Source organism: Schistocerca piceifrons, chromosome 3 (genome assembly GCF_021461385.2).
Source record: "Schistocerca piceifrons isolate TAMUIC-IGC-003096 chromosome 3, iqSchPice1.1, whole genome shotgun sequence".
Classification (NCBI taxonomy): domain Eukaryota; kingdom Metazoa; phylum Arthropoda; class Insecta; order Orthoptera; family Acrididae; genus Schistocerca; species Schistocerca piceifrons.
This window is the reverse complement of record NC_060140.1, coordinates 216,579,489-216,599,327: the sequence shown is the minus strand read 5'-3', so window position 1 is coordinate 216,599,327 and position 19,839 is coordinate 216,579,489. Positions and strand designations below refer to the sequence as shown.

The 19,839-nt window shown below is 44.9% G+C and overlaps 1 protein-coding gene and 1 pseudogene across 1 annotated transcript in view; both read right to left on the bottom strand.

Moving 5' to 3' along the window:
- The window catches only part of LOC124787768 (dynein beta chain, ciliary-like), an 834,683-nt gene that overhangs the window by 776,686 nt on the left and 38,158 nt on the right, over positions 1-19,839 (bottom strand). The window lies entirely within an intron of this gene.
- On the bottom strand, positions 877-994 carry LOC124790680 (annotated as a pseudogene).

The following is a 19,839-nucleotide window of genomic DNA, read 5'->3' as shown; positions in this document are numbered from 1 at the left end:
GAAAGTTCCCCTTACAAACTACTTGGACTTGTAGAGGGGACTGAGTAGATAATATTTTGAATTGGGACCCGTGGTCGGAAACGTACCGTCTCCGTGCTACAACCTTCTGAAAACATCTTGTAATGCGACTACTTTTACAGGTAATTTATTACGTGTGACCCAGTATATCATCTTACAGTTTCAGTCATTAATAACCAAAGGAACGATCAGAAAAGTTAATCAGTTTTCACAAACGCTATTGTTTACAGTTAAACCGTTTTTGTCCCTTTCAAAGGAGAGTTAGCATTCTGATCCTCTACAAGTGAGGTTTGATGGGGCGACCACAAAGATCGGTGCACACACTGTACCTACGAATGATGCTGTGCTACGCACGCTCTATCATACCTGGTCTCTGCAATCTGCCGTGCAGTGACAACAACTCGTGCCATCAGATCTTCTTCTACCTGTATAGGAATCTCAAAAACCAAACATCATTCGACCCTTCGTTCGCGTCAAATAACATCAGCCGATCCGACGTAAGCAGCCCCCCCCCTCCCTCCATGACTGCCTTCTTGGATACCTACTTAGCAAACTTATTTTCAAATGGCTGTAGCACGGAAACAGTACTTTTCCGGATATGGTTTCCAATTCAAAATATTTTCTACTATTCAAGTCCTAATACTTGTTTTAAAACAAGCACTCCTTCTTCAGGCTACAAGTGGCCCATCGGAACCATCCGACCGCCGTGTCATCCTCAGGTGAGGATGCGGATAGGAGGGGCGTGTGGTCAGCACACCGCTCTCCCCGTCGTTATGATGGTTTTCTTTGACCGGAGCCGCTACTATTCGGTCGTGTAGCTCCTCAATTGGATCACGAGGCTGAGTGCACCCCGAAAAATGGCAACAGCACATGGCGACCTGGATGGTCACCCATCCAAGTGCCGACCGCGCCCGACAGCGCTTAACTTCGGTGATCTCACGGGAACCGGTGTATCCACCGCGGCAGGGCCGTTGCCTAAAAGTTTGTAAGGGGAATTTTATTTCCCTAGTAGGAAATTTAATTAATTTGTGTGACAAATGTCTGATGAGAACTACTCTAATTTGCATTCAATACAACCTTGAGATCACAGAGCTTTTTCAGTTACTGTGGTAAGCAATTTGCTGGGTTAAGGCAACATAAGGTTTACACCAGTCTGGATATCATTTGTGTGATGAGCATATAGGTGTGGCAGGCAGATAGCACTTTTCACTGTGGGGCCCCAGCACGTCACGCTCAGAGCAACGATCCCTACAAGCTGCACATTTCAAAGTCTTGTGGATTAGTGAACATGGACTTGTTCGGTCAAAAGGGACCTCACAGGAGAGTGTGCTACCACTAGCTAGCTGGAGATAGTGTTAAATAAAAGTTACGAAATTCGCTAAGTTTAATTCATGCCAATAAATGTGGTGTGGTGCGGTGTTTTTGTGAGAATGTTCCGTTTATGGACATTGTAGTGGATTACAATTTTGTTGTTGTGATTATAGGCGGGAGTTGCTAGTAACCAGTTGGAATCAATACACTCAACTATAAGCGGTGGACCTATTCCAGTCCAGGGATCGTACCTCGGAAACTTTACATGAATGTTGTTAGGTAGCTACCTACAAGGCTTATAATTTAACCCTGTTTCGAGGGTCAAAGCGAGGCTGGTGACCCTTACCTAAGGTGACTAGATCTGTGGCAATGCAGAGAGTAGCTCCGCATCCGGCACCATGGAAGCTTCCAGGACGGGCAAACGGGACTTTTCAGCGCGACCTTCACGTTTTCATGTGAGAGTGCGAACTGGGCTTCGCATGCGATACATTACAATCGACTGCGTCTGAACATGGATAATCATTCTACTGACGTCGAAAGCGGTGTGCATGTCAGCGGCAACTAGGGATGTTCTGATACATGTAAATACAAGTAAGTATTCGATATTCTTGTTTCGATACCGAGTACTATCATAATAGAATCAGTCTCCCGACACCCTCGGTATCGAAAGGAAAGTACTTGTATCGAATCGATTTTATGCGGGTATCCCAGCTACGAGTGAGAGACTGTTTTGCTTGTGTGCTGATTTTTCAATAATGTGGAATTCAAGCTTTTTCATATTGGAGAGCTTCTTACGTTCGAGAAAATTGATATCTCAAATCGTAATTGGTAGTGTTACATCATCTGATATCTCAACCAGTTTCATTAAAGCCTTTTGAATAGGTGACAAGAGAAGCTTCTGGAAAAAATATGTGCAATATCCAAAATTGTACAAATGATTCATTGTTGGACAACATAACTTCATAGTATCACACCCATAAACTGTCAGAGAATGCAAGAACATTTTACGGAGAGAGCTGAAGAAGAGGTATGTGTTAAATCAATTAAATGACCATGCAGCCATTGCCACTCTGTTGGACCAACGCATCAAAACCTACAGTTTCAAGACCGAGTAGCGTGTGGGCGAGACATACAAAAACTGAAAATTATAGTTTGTGAGCAACGAAGTAGCTCAAGTGAATCGGAGGAAGATGCTGCTTCGTCTACTGTAACGCATCAATACGACTTAATTCATTTTTCCGTGCTTGTACAGGTATGCTCAATAACATGTTGCCGTCATTACTGCATCTATGCCTAGTGACTATTTTCAAAATATGGTGCAAGTATGACTCAGAACACAAATAAGTTGTCTCTTAAGTACTTACAGCAATTGATATTTTTGAGAGACCTTCTAAAAGACGACTTTCTGTTTAAGGATTACCATTAATAAAGAAATTGAGGTATTTAGCGTGCTCTTTCAGACTGCCCAATGTAAGTAATCAAATAAAATACCATATTTACATCATTTGCATACAAAAATTGAAGTGTCGATATGAGTAGGTATAGATACTTTTGCAGTACTCATATGAATAACATAGCGGCCACCCCTCGGATCCAGATTTTTAGTGGGCGCCTAAGTTGAGCTTGTGTTGTGGTGACGCTACTGGTGTAGGAGGTCGAAATCGGGAAGTAGTGTGTATGGCTGTCATGTTATTCAATATGTATATTGAGCAGGCAGAAAAATGAAACAAAATACAAATTCTGACTAGGAAATAAAATCCATGGAAAAGGAATAAAAACTTTGAGGTTTGCAGAGGACATCGTAATTCTGTCAGAGGCAGCAAAGAACCTGGAAGAGCAGTTGAACGGAATGGGCAGTGTCTTGATAGGAGGATATAAGATGAACATCAACAAAACCAAAACGAGGATAATGGAATGTAGTCGAATTTAATCAGGTGATGCTCAGGGAATTATGTTAGGAAATGAGACATTTAAAGCAGTAGATGAGATTGCTATTTGAGGAGCAAAATAACTGATGATGGTCGAAGTAGAGAGGATATAAAATGTAGACTGGCAATGGCTAGGAAAGCGTTTCTGAAAAAAAATTGTTAACATCGAGTTTAGATTTAAGTGTCAGGAAGTCGTTTATGGAGTGTAGCCATGTATGGAAGTGAAACATGGACGATAAATAGTTTAGACAAGAAGAGAATAGAAGCTTTCGAAATGTGGTGCTACAGAAGAATTCTGAAGATAAGATGGGTAGAATACATAAGTACTCAGGTACTGAATAGAATTGTGGGGAAGAGAAATTTGTGGCACAACTTGACTAGAAGAAGGGATCGGTCGGCAGAACATGTTCAGAGGCAAGGGATCATCAATTTAGTACTGGAGGGCAGCGTGGAGAGTAAAAATCGTAGAGGGAGACTAAGAGATGAGTACACTAAACAGATTCAGAAGGATGTAGGTTGCAGTAGGTACTGGGAGATGAAGAAGCTTGTACACGATAGAGTAGCATGGAGACCTGTATCAAATCAGTCTCTGGAATGAAGACCGCAACAACAACACCCTAAGGGGCCAGTGAAACGGCGTTGCCGTGGATCATATTTATTACTAGTAATTTTACGGTGTAGACTGTCTTCTTCGGCGCGGTGGTAGACAAGCAGATTCACACACTCGAGCGCGACAAGGAACGGGGACACTGCTGCCTCACCTGCTGCGTCCGTTGTGCAGGTCAGGACACCACACTGAAGTTATGCGGGTGGCCGGAGCAGGAGTGTGCAGGCGCTAGCCCATCACGGGTCGCTGGCAGCTAGAGCGGCCTGCCTTAGCGCTCTTGAAGGTGGACATGCATTTAATTGAGTGTCGACAGCATATACAGAGGTAAAAAACGTCATGGAATAGCGATATGCACATATACATATGGCTACAGTATCGCGTATACAAGGTATAAAAAGACAGTGCTTTGTCGGAGCTGTCATTTGTACCCAGATGATTCATGTGAGAAGGTTTTCGACACGACCGCAATTAACACACTCTGCACGCAGAATGGTAGTTATAGCTAGACGTATGGGACATTTCCTTCCGTAAACTGTTAGGGAAGTCAACATTCCGAGATCCACAGTGTTAAGAGTGTGCCGACAATATCAATTTTCAAGCGTTAGCCCTGATGGCGGACAACGCAGTAGCCGACAGTCTTTATTTGACGGCGGAGAGTATTGGCGTTTGCGTAGAGCTGTCACTGCTAACATACAAGGAACACTAAGTGAAATAACCCCAGAAATCAGTGTGCGACTTACGACGGACGTATCCGTTAGGATAGTGCGGCAGAATTCGGCTACCGCAGCAGACGACTTGGCGAATGCCTTTGTTAATAGCATTACATCGACTGCAACGCCTCTCCTGGGCTCGTGACCATATCGGTTGGACCCTAGGCGACTGAAAAACCGTAACCTGGTCAGACGAGTGCCGATTTCAGTTAGTAAGAGCTGATGGCAGGGTTCGAGTGTGGTGCAGACCCCAACAAGCCGTGAATGCATGTTGTCCACAAGGCACTGTGAAAGCTGTTGATGGCTCCATGATGGTGGAGGCTGTGTTTACATGGAATGTACTCGGTTCTCTGACCCAACTGAACCGATCATTGACTGTAAACGGTTATGTGTGGCTATTTTGAGACTATTTGCTGCCATTCATGGACTCCATGTTGCAAAATGACAATGGAATTTTATGGATGACAAAGCACCATGTCGCTGGCCCAAAATTTTTCCCCAATGGTTTGAAGAACATTCTAGACAATTCAGGCAAATGATCTGGCCATATAGATCGCCCGATGTGTATCCCATCGAGCATTTATAGGTCGTAATCGGAAGGTCAGTTCGTGCTCAAAATCCGGGAACTCGTTCGCAATAGATGACTATGGAGGCAGCATGGCGCTATATTTCTGCAGAGGACTTGTTGAGTCGATGCCTCGTCGAGTTGCTGCACTACACTAGAAAAAAGGAACTCCGACAACACATTTGGAGGTATCCTATGACTTGTCACCTCGGTGTGTCACTGATGGCGGGTGCCGTGAAGGAAGAAGCTCAGGACTCGAATTAGCAATACATCGCATTGCCAGGTAGGCGGTTCTCAGTTGTCTCTCCCAACAGGTTTTAGGCGGTAATTTGCAGTTGCTCGGTACGGTCCTTCACAAGGGGAGGCCCAGGCTCTCCGGCATTTTCCTCAATCACGGCGGTGACCAAACAGCAGTGGCAGCTAGCAGTAGCTAAGATCCACTACAGCCGATTGGCCGTGGACTTGGAGGCGAAGTCTTCTCTCGACATCAGGCAGCAGAACACGATTCGCTAGTCAAGTTATCCTGTAACTAGCGAGAGGATCAGAGTTACAGATGGAATGACCAGACACTGAGATTGAGGTTTCAGAAATGGTCGTATAACCATACACTGAGGTTGAGGCTTCAGAATTGAATCTGGACATAATGTCATGGCCGGTGATGCCGTCATTTGCCCTCATTATCCGGAGGCATCAGCAGACTTGTCCCCATCGTGGTGTTTCAGTTATTACGAGTTCCACTACCCTTTCCGCTTTTCCATCAGTGGAGTGGCTGAGCTCGGAGTTTACATGTTACGGCACCGTAGATGAAGGCTCGCTGAATGACACATGAGGTGCTGTCGTACTGTCGTTTGCACTTCTTGATTACGGTTCGGTTGACTGTGGCAATGGATTATTCTGCAACATAGCACTCGTTGTGTGCCCGAGTTACCGGTTATGAAAGTATGAGCCAGATCTGATTCTCTTCCGTCTGCGCCAAGTAACAATTTTAAACTACGATGCTGCAATGAGGCACTGCAATACAGTATTTCGTGTCACGACAGGGCTGCGACAATAATTGTAACCTCCTCCCTGTGCGGGAATCATGGGCAGTTGCGCGAGAACAGAATGTAGATACACAGTGACATACGGCAGTGTGAGCCGATCCCCGAGGCTTGGTCGAATGGCCGACACAGTTAAGGCGACTACTCGCGTAAAGCGGGAAAACCGGGTTCATGTCCCGGTCGGATACAAATTTTGACTGTCACCAGTACATTGAGCTGTTGGAGTTTGTTCACATTCGCAATTGCATATACATTTCTTGTAACACTTTTAATAATCTATTTGAAGCGCCAGACATGCATATTCAAATATGGAGATATGCAAACAGGCAGGATATGGCGCTGAAGTCGACAATGCCTGTATAAGACAACAAGTGCTACAAAGGCAGCTTATCAAGATTTAAGTCAGTTTGAACGTGGTGTTATAGTCAGCACACGAGCGATGGGACACAGCAACTTCGAGGCTGCGATGAAGTGGGGATTTTCCCGTACAACCATTTCATGAGTGTTCCGTGAATATCAAGAATCCGGTAAAACATCAAATCTCCGACATCGCTGCTACCAGAAAAAGATCCTGCATGAACGGGACCAACGACGACTGAAGACAATCGCTCAACGTGATAGAAGTGCAAACCTTCCACAAATTGCTGTAGATTTCAATGCTGGGCCATCAACAAGTGTTAAGTGTGCAAACCATTTAGAGAAACATCATCGATGTGGGCTTTCGGAGCCAAAGACCCACTCGTGTTGTAACACCGGAAATGCAGGATGCATGGCACCTGCTACCGATATATAGCTTGTTTTTAATTGTACGTAAATATTTGTAATTTAAAAGCTTTCGTTTAATAAGTAAGGTCATTGCTTCACTGTATGTGTACATTTAGGTAGAAGTCTGATGACTTTTCATTGTATTTATCTGTGTTTTACTGTGAAACTTATAAGCTCTGGGAAAAAGCCAAAGGAATTGTTATTTGTATCGACTAGCAACGATAATAGCAGTGCTTGTGCGTTGTAAAATCTTTGGATAGGGAGTTGTTGGGCAGAGCGCGCAGAGAGAGTGAGAGACAGGTTCCAACGCTCTCGCAGTAGAGAGTACCATTTTCGGCGGCATCATGTAGGCGCGCCGGCCAGATGTCTAGAGCAGGAGTACGGACAGTGGACGGGTGGAAGAGTCAGTATTAATTACGGTTGCCCGTTCCTATAATTAGCCGTGGCCCCACAAGATGCTACCGTCTTCAACAACAGCAGCAGTTCCGAGTTTCGTCGTATGCACAGCACTGAAGTAAGACTGTTCATTGGTAGAAAGTATTAATGGCTAACCCAGCAGCGCAACTGAATGTGATTTGATTGATACGATTTATTTAAATAATAATCAGTTTAACTCAGGGCGATTGTGTCCTCATTGCCACCCAGACATTGTTACCGAGCAGGATCCTAGTTCCTTTTTTTCCTAATATGCTTAGTGTCATAAGAAACAAATTGAATAGTTACAGCCAGTTTATTAATGAATAATTTCTCTTTTAAGAATGTTAGCCTCAGTCTACTTTCAATTAACTGTTGTACAACAGAGGCTTCAGTATATAACTAAAGTAAAGTAATTTCATTTTTCAAGCCTGAGAATCAATCATTGGAAAAAATCCAAATCTAAAGAAATGCATAAATTAAGAGTGCGGAAGTTTTATTTATTTTACATATAGCTTGGAGCACATGGCTGTTTGGTTTGGTACGTATTCTAGTACTTAATTCTGTTCAAGTCAGTAAAAAAGGCGCAGATGTTCAGACAATAATATGAAATCCACTTTGCAAAATAAGTACGGCAAAGTAATAAGTGCTTGCTTTTTTTCTAAATTTCTTTGATGACGTTATGCTGAGGTCACTGAAAGTCATTGTTCACGTAACGAAGTTCAGTACTAACATACAGTCTAATTGCATATTTTCAAATCATTACTCGATTGCCTTTTTCAAAATTTAATGCCAAACATATCGTAAGAGTGACTCCTCAGTTTTCTTTATCATTACATACTCACTTAAAATTAGTGTCAAAAAAACGTGACAACCTTCAGTTGCCACATCAGTGTTTAACAATGCATGTTTTTCTTTCCCATCATCTTATACAGGATTTTGGATTTAAATTGCCCTAGTGGGCTGGCGACTGTTAATTATTTCCTTTTCGTTCATTAGTGTAACTTTTGGATTCATGATCAGTGGTATGCCTTTTCTGTCCAGTGTTGTCCGTTAGTGAATGCACAAAATAACTTTCATTTTCCAAATTATAGCCCTTTTCGGTTTAATTACTTTTAGTAGACTTGCCATCAGAAGGGTCGGTTGTACATTTTCCTCCTACTTATCGATATCACTTCTTCGGGAAAGATAGCCTTATACAATTAGAAATAAATCAAATTGACATACGTGCGATCCAAGGTCATATTTTATATCGCAAAGAGGATAGGCCGATTAGTAAGAGGGAGGTTACAGCGTACCCTTGATGACTGTACGACACAAAGCTTTACGCCTCGCCTGGACTCGTCAATACCGACATTGGACTGTTAGTGACTGGTCAAACGAGTCTTGTTTCAAATTGTATCGAGTGGATGGACGTGTACGGGTATGGAGACAACCTCATGAATCCATGGACTCTGCATGTCAGCAGGGGACTGTTCAAGCTGGTGGAGGCTCTGTACTCCTGTGCAGTTGGAGCAATATGGGACCCCTGATACGTCTAGATACGACTCTGACAGGTGACACGTGCTTAAGCATCCTGTCTGATCACCTGCATCCATTCATGTCCATTGTGCATTCCGACGGGCAATTTCAGCAGGGCAGTGCGATACCCCACACATCCAGAATAGCTACAGAGTGACTCCAGGAACACTCTTCTGAGTTTAAACACTTCCACTGGCCACGAAATCCGCAGACAGGAACATTATTTAGCATATCTGGGATGCCTTGCAACGTGCTGTTCAGAAGAGACCTCCACCTCCTCCTACTCTTATGGATTCTCAATGGAGAGAAGTCTTCCGAAGTAAGAGTGATTTCAGGTGTCCCGCAGTGGAGTGTCGTAGGACCGTTCCTATTCACGATATACATAAATGACCTTGTGGATAACATCGGAAGTTCACTGAGGCTTTTTGCGGATGATGCTGTAGTATATCGAGAGGTTGTAACAATGGAAAATTGTAACCTTCAGGCTTTCCCGGCGATTTAATGACATCTTGGGTTGTCGGGTGTTCTGCCGGATATCAGCGTCGTACTTGCACGATATTTCGGTCACGTAGCTCGAGACCTTCATCAGGTGCGACCTGAGACTGCTCCTCGAGTGGACCTGGTCCAGTATTTATGCCTATGGACTTCCCCCTCCACCAACGGCTGCAGGCGCTTCCTCTGTGGTCCGCGCCCATTCCCTGTGACCTGCTGGAGCGTTGCTGCTCCGTTTTCCGTCCGCTGCGGTTCTAGGTGTTCCCTCTGCGGTCCGCGCCCACCAAACCCGCTCCTGGGGGTTTCATCTACGGTCTGGGGTACCAGGCGTTCCCCCTGCGGTCCGCGCCCGCTCACCACGACCTGTTGGAGCGTTGCCGCTCCGTTTTTCATCTGCTGCGGCTCTGGATGTTCCCTCTGCGGTCCGCGCCCACCAGTCCCACTTCTGGGTGTTCCATCTTCGGTCTGGTGCTCCTGGCAGTCCGTCAGGGGCTCGTTTACCATCTCCATGTCTCTGGTTCTTCTGTTTGTGTAGTGTTGCAGCTGGCCCCGTTGCTCCTTTAACAATTCCAGAGCCGGATCCCAGGCTCTGCTTAGCTGGTACCCTGTGTCACGATTCATAAGATCGTCAGCCATTTTAATCTCAATCTATTCTCTTTTGACACTGTCCCAAAATCTGGGTGTTTGTGCTAGAATCTTGGTATCCTCATACTTCATGGCATGATCTAGCTCTAGACAGTGTTCAGCAATGGCTGACTTAGTCACCTGTCTTAATCTAGTGTGCCTCTGATGTTCTTTGCACCTGATCTCCACAGTTCTTGTCGTCTGGCCAATGTAGGACATGCCACATTGACAAGGTATATTGTAAATCCCTGGTTTTCGTAACCCCAGGTCGTCTTTGACACTCCCCAGCAGCCCCCCGATCTTGTTGGATGGACAGAAAACACACTTGATATTGTGTTTACGCAGGATCCTACTGATTCTGGCAGAAATAGAGCCAGCATAGGGCAGATATGCCACCTTCCTTGCTTCATCTTGGTCTTCTTCAGGAACCTGTGGTATAGTGGCTGGTCGGAGTGCCCTCTCAATTTGTCTGTCCATGTATCCATTCATGGAGAAAACTGTTTTGAGACGTTCTATCTCTATGGGTAGATTCTCTTGGTCTGATAGGGCACGTGCTCTGTGGACCAAAGTCTTCAGAACCCCATTCTTCTGTGCAGGGTGGTGACAACTGCTGGCCTGCAGATATAAATCAGTGTGTGTAGGTTTTCGGTACACACTGTGGCCAATTGATCCATCTGCTTTCCTCTGGACTAGTACATCCAGAAATGACAGCTGGCCATTCTTCTCCAGTTCCATGGTGAACTTGATATTAGGGTGGCATGAGTTAAGATGTTCAAGAAACTCATTGAACCTGTCCATCCCATGTGGCCAGATCACGAAGGTGTCATCCACATACCTAAAGAAGGATGTGGGTTTAAATGTGGCGGTCTCCAATGCCCTCTCCTCAAAACTCTCCATAAACATGTTGGCAACCACAGGGGACAGTGGGCTGCCCATAGCTACACCTTCAGTTTGCTCGTAATATTGGTTTCTGTACAGGAAATACGTGGATGTCAGTGTATGACTGAACAGGTCCAACAGAGCACCATCAAATTTCTCTGCAATCAGTTCTAGTGAGTCCTTCAGTGGGACCCTGGTGAACAGCGATACCACATCAAAACTAACCATGATGTCCGAATCTGTGATGTGCAGTTGCTTGAGGCGTTGCAGGAAATCTTCTGAGTTGCGGATGTGGTGAATACATTTCCCCACATATGGAGCCAGGAGACCTTTCAGGTACTTGGCTGTTGTGTACGTAGGTGCCCCAATATTACTGACAATAGGACGTAGGGGCACACCCTCCTTGTGTATTTTAGGCAGACCATACAGTCTGGGTGGCACTGGCGCTTTTTCCCGTAGTTGTCTGATGATCTTATCGGGCATCCCTGTTTCCTTCAAGAGAGCACTAGTCTTCTTGGCCACCCAAGATGTCAATGGAAAATTGTGCTGAAATGCAGGAGGATCTGCAAGGAATTGACGCATGGTGCAGGGAATGTCAATTGGATCTCATTGTAGACAAGTGTAATGTGCTGCGAATACATAAAGGTCCTTTATCATTTAGCTACAATATAGCAGGTCAGCAACTGGAAGCAGTTAATTCCATAAGTTATGTGGGAGTAGGAACTAGGAGTGATTTAAAATGGAATGTTCATATAAAGTTGATCGTCGGTGAAGCAGATGCCAGCCTGAGATTCATTGGAAGAACCCTAAGGAAATACAATCCGAAAATAAAGGAAGTAGATTACAGTACACTTGTTCGCCCACTGCTTGAATATTGCTCACTAGTGTGGGATCCGTTCCAGGGGGGGGGGGGGGGGGGTTGATGGAAGAGATAGAAAAGATCCAACCGAGAGCAGCGCGCTTCGTTACAGGAATGTTTAGTTATCGCGAAAGCGTTACGGAGATGATAGATAAACTCCAGTGGAAGACTCTGCAGGAGAGACGCTCAGTAGCTCGGTAAAGGCTTTTGTTGAAGTTTCGAGAACATACCTTCACCGAGGAGTCAAGCAGTATATTGCTCCCTCCTACGTATATCTCGCGAAGAGACCATGAGGATAAAATCAGAGAGATTAGAGCCCACACAGAGGCATACCGACAATCTTTCTTTCCACGAACAATACGAGGCTGGAATAGAAGGGAGAACCGATAGAGGTACTCAAAGTACCCTCCGCCACACACCGTCAGATGGCTTGCGGAGTATGGATGTAGATTTAGGGAGAGTCTTGCAGGATTCATGGTGTCAGTTCCCTCCAGCACTATTTCAGACGCCGGCCGGTGTGGCCGAGCGATTCTAGGCGCTACAGTCTGGAACCGCGCGACCGCTACGGTCGCAGGTTCGAATCCTGCCTCGGGCATGGATGTGTGTGATGTCCTTAGGTTAGTTAGGTTTAAGCAGTTCTACGTTCTAGGGGACTGATGACCTCAGAAGTTAAGTCCCACAGTGCTCAGAGCCATTTTGAACTACTTCAGACATTAGTCGAGTCCACGTCACGTCGTGTTGCGGCACTTCTGTGTGGTCGCGGAGGCCCTACACGATAATAGGCAGTAGTACCAGTTTCTTTTGCTCTTCAGTGTAAATTTGCTGTGCAACAGTAGTATCGCAGTACATCTTTGGTACCGAGCGAGGTGGCGCAGTGGTTAGCACACTGGACTCGCATTCGGGAGGACGACGGTTCAATCCCGTCTCCGGCCATCCTGACTTAGGTTTTCCGTGATTTCCCTAAATCGCTTCAGGCACATGCCGGGATGGTTCCTTTGAAAGGGCACGGCCGATTTCCTTCCCCATCCTTCCCTCTCCCGAGCTTGCGCTCCGCCTCTAATGACCTCGTTGTCGACGGGACGTTAAACACTAATCTCCTCCTCCTCCTACATCTTGGGTCCTAGTCATCTGTGTAGGTATCGATGGTTTGATGGTATCGGAACATCCGTAGCGGCGAACGGGCAGGCGACGTCGCGAGCCGCGTGCCACTGCCGCCGCTGCAGCGGTGGGCGGTTGCCGGTTCTCGGTCGCGTCGTTCGCGGAGATCGACCGCGACGGCGACGGCGACGGCGACAGGCGGCGGCGGGAAGCGGCGCTCGCACATAAATAAGGCGGCAGCCATCGCCGGGCCGTACCACGCGACGTCGCCAAAGGCGCATCGCATCGCATCGCCGCCCGTAATGATACACGCGACCGCCGATTCGAAATAGCGCCGACCTTCCGCCGTCCCCGCTAAATCTCTGCCTGTGCAGGAGCACATTCGTGGCGACAAACTTGGAAAAGTTCGCTAATCAATTCCTGTGCAGCTACAAAGAAGAAATAAACCTGTGTGCACAGAGGGAGAGAGATCCCAAAATAGTCGCTCGTCGTGCACCCGATCCAGTATGAGAACCGTAATGTATTCCTCGCTATCCGTGCACGTTGTGTGCATACCAAGATCTCTTCAAACAGGAGCGGATGCCAGGCGTGGTAAGGAGGAGGTCATGACTCCCCAAAAATATTTTAGTCCGCAGGTCGTGATCTAGTGGCTCGCGTTGCTGCCTCTGGATCACGGGGTCCCGCGTTCGATTCCCTGCCGGGTTGGGGATTTCCTCTGTTCGGGGACTGGATGTTTGTGTTGTCCTCATCATCATCATTTTTGACAATTGCTAGATTGGACTGTGTAAAAATTGGGTCTTTGTACGGGCGCTGATGACCGCGCAGTTAAACGCACCACAAACCAAACATCAAAAATATTTTAGCAAAATCGTTCATACAGGGTTATTCAGCTGCCCCTGCCTGTGGGTTTTATGCAACTCGCAACGGCTTAAAAAAGCACGCGCAAGATTTTCAAGTTCTCTCGCTCCCTACGCACAGACTACTAGTCCTACAGAAAAAAATTAACAAGACCTTTTTGTAGGACATTTAATGTAGTTGAATATTGAACTGGCATACGTTCTCGCCAGAGGCCACTGTATACGAGTTATTGGAGGAAAACGTGTTTGAAAGTCACTTTTGTACGGTCTTCTTGAATAATTCCAAAACTGCCGCCTCTAGCGTAAACGTATACCAGTACAAAATTTAACTACATTAAATTTGCTAGAAAAAGGTCTCATTGATCTTTTTTTAAGGATTAATAGCTTGCGCGTAAAAAGCGAGAGAATATGGAAATATTCCGCGTGGTATTTGAAGGCATTATCAGTTGCATAAAGCCATTGGTAGTGGCAGCTGAATAAAGCTGTATAAAAAAAGCTCTTAAATCCACGCCTTGAAGGCCCAAGCGATGTCGACCGGCCGCAAATGCGGTATAGAGGGACATATCGTCAGCACACTGCTCTCCCGGCCGGTTTGCCGACTTTTCGGACCTTCGAGCCGCTCCTTCTCAAATATCTCACGAGGCTGAGTGCATCCCGTATCAGTCCTCCCACCCTGGAAAAATCCTTGGCAGCACCGGAATCAAACCCGGCTCCTCTGTATGGCAACCATCTGACCACTCGGCTATAGAGGTGGACAAACCGTTTGCAAGCGGTTCTCCATTAGCAATGCTCAGTGTTCTGCAGCATGATAGGAACGATCATTCGAAGCAAAAAAGTCTGTTAAACATGGTTTCTAAAATGCATTCCTTAACAGTTACGAGCACTTCTTCATCTTCGACACCGTAAAACAAATCTATTCTACAGCAAGTTCTTTTCTTGCCATATTCTGGGAGGAGAAAGATTGTCTGGTCCTTACGGGCTCGAAACTGTATACCTTAAGAGCTTGTTCAGTAGAAGAGATACTTTTCACGGCACCAAAGATTAACAATTGGACATAGCCCTTAAGTAATGCACTTTAGAGCTCATATTTGTTGGATTTTTTTTCTTATTTTGGTCCATACTACCACCTTTCCCGCGCGGGATTAGCCGAGCGGTCTCAGGCGCTGCAGTCATGGACTGTGCGGCTGGTCCCGGCGGAGGTTCGAGTCCTCCCTTGGACGTGGGTGTGTGTGTTTGTCCTTAGGATAATTTAGGTTAAGTAGTGTGTAAGCTTAGGGACTGATCACCTTAGCAGTTAAGTCCCATAAGATTTCCAAACATTTGAACTACCACCTTTCAGTATATGGAAAGCAAAGAGCTTGCGTTGGAAGAGATTTGTTTCACAGTACTTAAAATAAAGAAATGATCATAGCACTTAAGGGACGCATTTCGGAGCCCATGGTTACTGGATGTTTTTGCTTTAATGGTCATATCACTGAATGTTGACCATTCCTCCTGGAACACCCTGTGTGAAACGAATTTCTCATCCAGACCCTGAAAGCATAAAGCATGTCACCCGACAGCCGTGACATCCTCTGCCAAACAGATGCAGTAAAGAGGATATACGACCAGCGTCCCCTCTCCCTGCCGTTTTGCCGACTTTCCGGACTTCTGAATCAACTAGCTCCTCAGCTGGCTTCACGAGGTTGGATATACCTCGTACCAGTCCTTCAACCAAGGAAAAGTCCTTGGTAGTACCAAGAATCGAACCCTGATCCTTCGCATGGCAGTCAACTACATTGACCACTAAACTACAGAGACCTGCTGATCGTTTATGTACATGGTTCTGGGAAGAGACACAAATTCCGAGATTGCTCGAGCTGTGATGTCAACTGCTCGGAAAGTTGGCACCACTGGAGACTGCTCTCCGATTGATGAGACCTGTTCCAGGTTCTGATGGACGCGATGGCGCGTATGTCTGTCCAGCGTACCTTAACGGCGTTGAAACTAAACCGCCATTTGATGGTCCAGGCGATGATATTGCCACAGACACGCTTCAGACGACGTGACGTTGCAGATTGTGCGAACTGCGGGGGAAGACGGCAGCGTCGCGCAGTTAACGGCGCACAGGGGTCGGTCTTCGGACGAGTTGGCCCATCCTAAAGAACAAACCCTGTAGCACCCATGCACGAGTGTGGCTTTTAACTTTACATATTTTATGCCGTATCTATGATAGCAGAAGTTTGTTCGTTTCAGCCTTTAACCCCAGCCTACTGCGAGTAGTGTAGTTCTCAATCGGGTATATTCGGGAGATAATTTCCAATTCTGGCAATCACCAGATAACTGAACGGAGCCCCGCATAAACTCTGGTAGATATGAGACTGTTCTGCATAAATTTTCATTTAAATAACGCCTTGACCAGAAGAAATAGATTGAGAAAATCTGTTAATTTATTTCTGGGACAATAAACGACATTCTCTCAGTCAATTATTTAAGAACTGTTGCTTATCTCCAAGCACCAAACAAGATTCATTAACAAAGGTATGTTATGTTATTTTTAGTTTATTTTTTATCCCTGGGGGTACACCGGACAGTTCGCGATCCGACACATTTAAGAGGACACTTCTTTTCAGCCAGATACTGAAAGATGTTTATGAAGCAAATGGAGTGCCAACTGCAAATATGCAAAGTGTCTCCAGTAACAGCACGCGTTTCGCTATCATGGGTATCGATTCACAATCAAAGGTATCGACAAATGGGACTATATTCAATTTTTGGATATGTTAATCATACAACTTGCACAACCTTTGGAATTTGCTACTGATAAAACCTGAAAAAATATCATCGCTACACTGTTAAAGTATGCCTAATCAGGTTTTCAGTAACTGCACGCGTCTCACAATCAAGGATATCGAGTCACAATCAAAGGTATCAAGAACTGGATCTACATTTAGTTTTGGGATATGTTACGGATGGAACTTCGAAAATATCATCGTTACATTGCTATTGGAAATTGTTACTGTAGTTACACCACTTTTGACTACCTGATCATAATGATCGAACTCCGGATATGTTATCGTTGCACCACTACTGAAATTTGTTACTGACATAACTTGAAAACATGCTGTCGATACACCACTATCGCCCATCTATTGGAGATGAAGGATTGTATGATAACCAAATACAGCAATCATATACCCAAAGGCGAAGAGGAATCGTATGATTATGCAATACAACAATAATTTTTTTTTTTTAATGTACTTGTAGTCCGGGGTGATATGTTACAATACAGCATCACCGGTCTAATGCGGTCTAACTGTTGGTGAGGCATAATAACAAAACATTGAGTTTATATATGCAAGTTTTATCAAATTCATCTGCGAGAGATTCGAAATTTTTTGTATCGCCGTGCATCTACATCCACATCATATGCATTCGATTTCTAGATACGTTTCTGTCTGATGAGGGCTGGGTATAGTAGAGGGCGAACTGTGCCACTGTCCAGGGAGGCAGGTTCTGGGGGGGGGGGGGGGAATCTTATATACGGCTCCAAAAGTATTAATCAAACAACATAACGAAAGTTCTGTATAAATGGAGAAGTGTAAGAATAAGCTGGAAATACATATTATACATAAAATTTTATGTGTTACGATATTGTGAAACAGGTGACAAATTAAGCGCTGGAGTTTGTCATATTGGATGCTTCAAAAGTGAAAGTTTGCTAGCGACAGTGCTACCAATTCAGTTTCTGCCTTCAAGTTGAAAATCACTTAGAAACGAATAAAATGTATACTGCAGAACTAAAGATAAATGTCAGCATATGATAACCTAACAGATCCTATACAGCAATCTTAAGCAATAGTGTCGCTGACAAAAATGAACACTTTCTAACAAATTAGTAAAGAATAAGGAAATTATGCTCTGCCCGTCACATGTATACTCTTTTGAATATTGACTTTGTGATAACGCGTCGTTTGCACGTGGAAAGCTATGTGGCATCTTACCTCACCACTCTCTCTCCTTTGGAGCTGGCATTAATACCATTTACACTGCTCTTCTTGTTGCCCCACTCCTCTAAATTTTTTTCTGCTTTGCCTGTAACTTCTTTTAATTTTTCCCTCATTGCCTTTTCTGTCTCGGTGTTGAAGCCGTTATCAACAGATATTAATATAAAGACAATAGGGGAAAATCGATCAAACACAGCCGAAGCAACTAAAATGCACTGCATGAACTGTTTATCCAGTTTCGTCGTATCTCAAATGTTTTGCGTTCCATCAACTTTATCTTGGGTTTAACTGTTACTTTTCGCTACACTAAATGAAAGTGCTTTCAAAACTGCTTGTTTTGAGCCATAAATCGACGTCGAGGCATGTCGGAAAGCACGCCTTCTCGATATCCGAACATCCTTTATGTACAACGGACACGCCAAACAGGCACTGGCGATTTATACGGTCTTTTTCAACAAATAAAGCATTTATGTGTAAGTACCCTCTCACAAGATCTACCGAACGGTAACACGGAGCGGTGTTACTAGAAAGAGAAGGGACTCCTTTGCCGCCGCTTTGATCTGCCGCTGCTCCCGCGCCGCCGTGTTTCGCTTCAGTCGTGGAGTCTGCAGAATGCCTCTTATTTACCTTTCTTAAGCTCGTGGGTGAGGAGCTGGTGACGCCACAGCGTGGAATTCCACGTGCCACTATGCGGAGCTTGAAATACAGAATGGCACGTCAGACTTTTGCCTCTTGGAGAGTAACAGCCCATGAAATGCGATATCGTTTTACGTTACAAGCAGAAGGTAGGAACCACCATATTGTATGGCGTTAAACATCGTATTTGGTGGGTTTTCTTTCTCACGGAGTACGTGGCACGAATATAACCCTTTTTAGTGCATCAACAAATTGAAGATCTCTAGAAAAATGGTTGTTTTAGCTACGATAAGTTATAATAAAATGACAGGATACTACATATCGGTAGGAAAAGACTACCAGAAGTTGTTTTTAGTGTTATAACTGCCGTGTTCCGAAACGATACCGTTGCAGTGCTACGGAACAGTGTTAATCTATGAAAATTGTGTCTTTCTGGCACAATTTTCATATTAAATATCAAACGACACTTGTAGATGCAGTTTTTAGAGATTATAAACCATATACGAACACGCGCTTGTTATGACGAATGTCTATCGCAGTGGATAGAATCGTGAGAACATGAGTTACAGTCAACAAGGCAAGAGGTTTGCGCCTTCTAAATTTTTTTGCTCAGTTTCTTCTGTAAGAGATTCTGGATCTTTCTTATTCATTTAATAGAAGTACTACCTCAAAAATCAATATTATTTATTGTAAATAATGTATTTGCTGCAGTTCTTGTTACAAAGGCCAACGACTGGGATGTTTCCTCAGTGGCCAGAAATCTTATCGTGACTGCCTGTCTATGAAACTAAACACGAGTTACACGCTGCAAATTTTTGATAATACAAAGGTTTCATGGTGTGGGTTCCTGTAGTCATGTCCTAGTTCATGAACCACGGGCAACGTATGAGTGGCCAAGTAAGTGGTCCTGACAGTCAGGATACCAGTTACTCTGGAATAAGGCTGGGAATCTCGGACATATTCTGAGTCGTGGTCACCTTTGTGCTCAGACGGCAAAGACTACCAAATCCACCGGTTAGTCCCTCAACCGTTAGGGGTAAAACCCAATGGGACCCGGGGCCAGCAAGGCTAGCAACCTGCTTCCCTGGTACTTTAAATATGATGCTGGCAACAATCAGAGCAAAATGCCTCGGACCTTTGGAGGTGACAGAGTCCCACCTCTAATTGACAAACCAGGGACTCCTAAGATACGACTCGGCAAACTAATGGTAAGGAGATGGGGAGCTATTAATATCAATGGGGGCTACTCTGCGAAGGAGTTGGCAGAGGCTGCAAGTAAGATGGGGTTGGACGTTTTAGCTGTTAGTGACACTCGGGTAAGGGGTGAGAAAAAAGAGGAAGTTCGAGAATACAAGGTTTACCTGTCAGGAGTCAAAGCAGGAATAGCACAGGGGGGGTGTAGGGCTTTACATCAGGAAAGAAATGGAATCCAGCGTAGTTGCAATAAGGTACGTAAATGAACGACTGATGTGGATAGATTTGACAGTGTATAACAAGAAAATTAGGATTGTGTCAGTATATTCGCATTG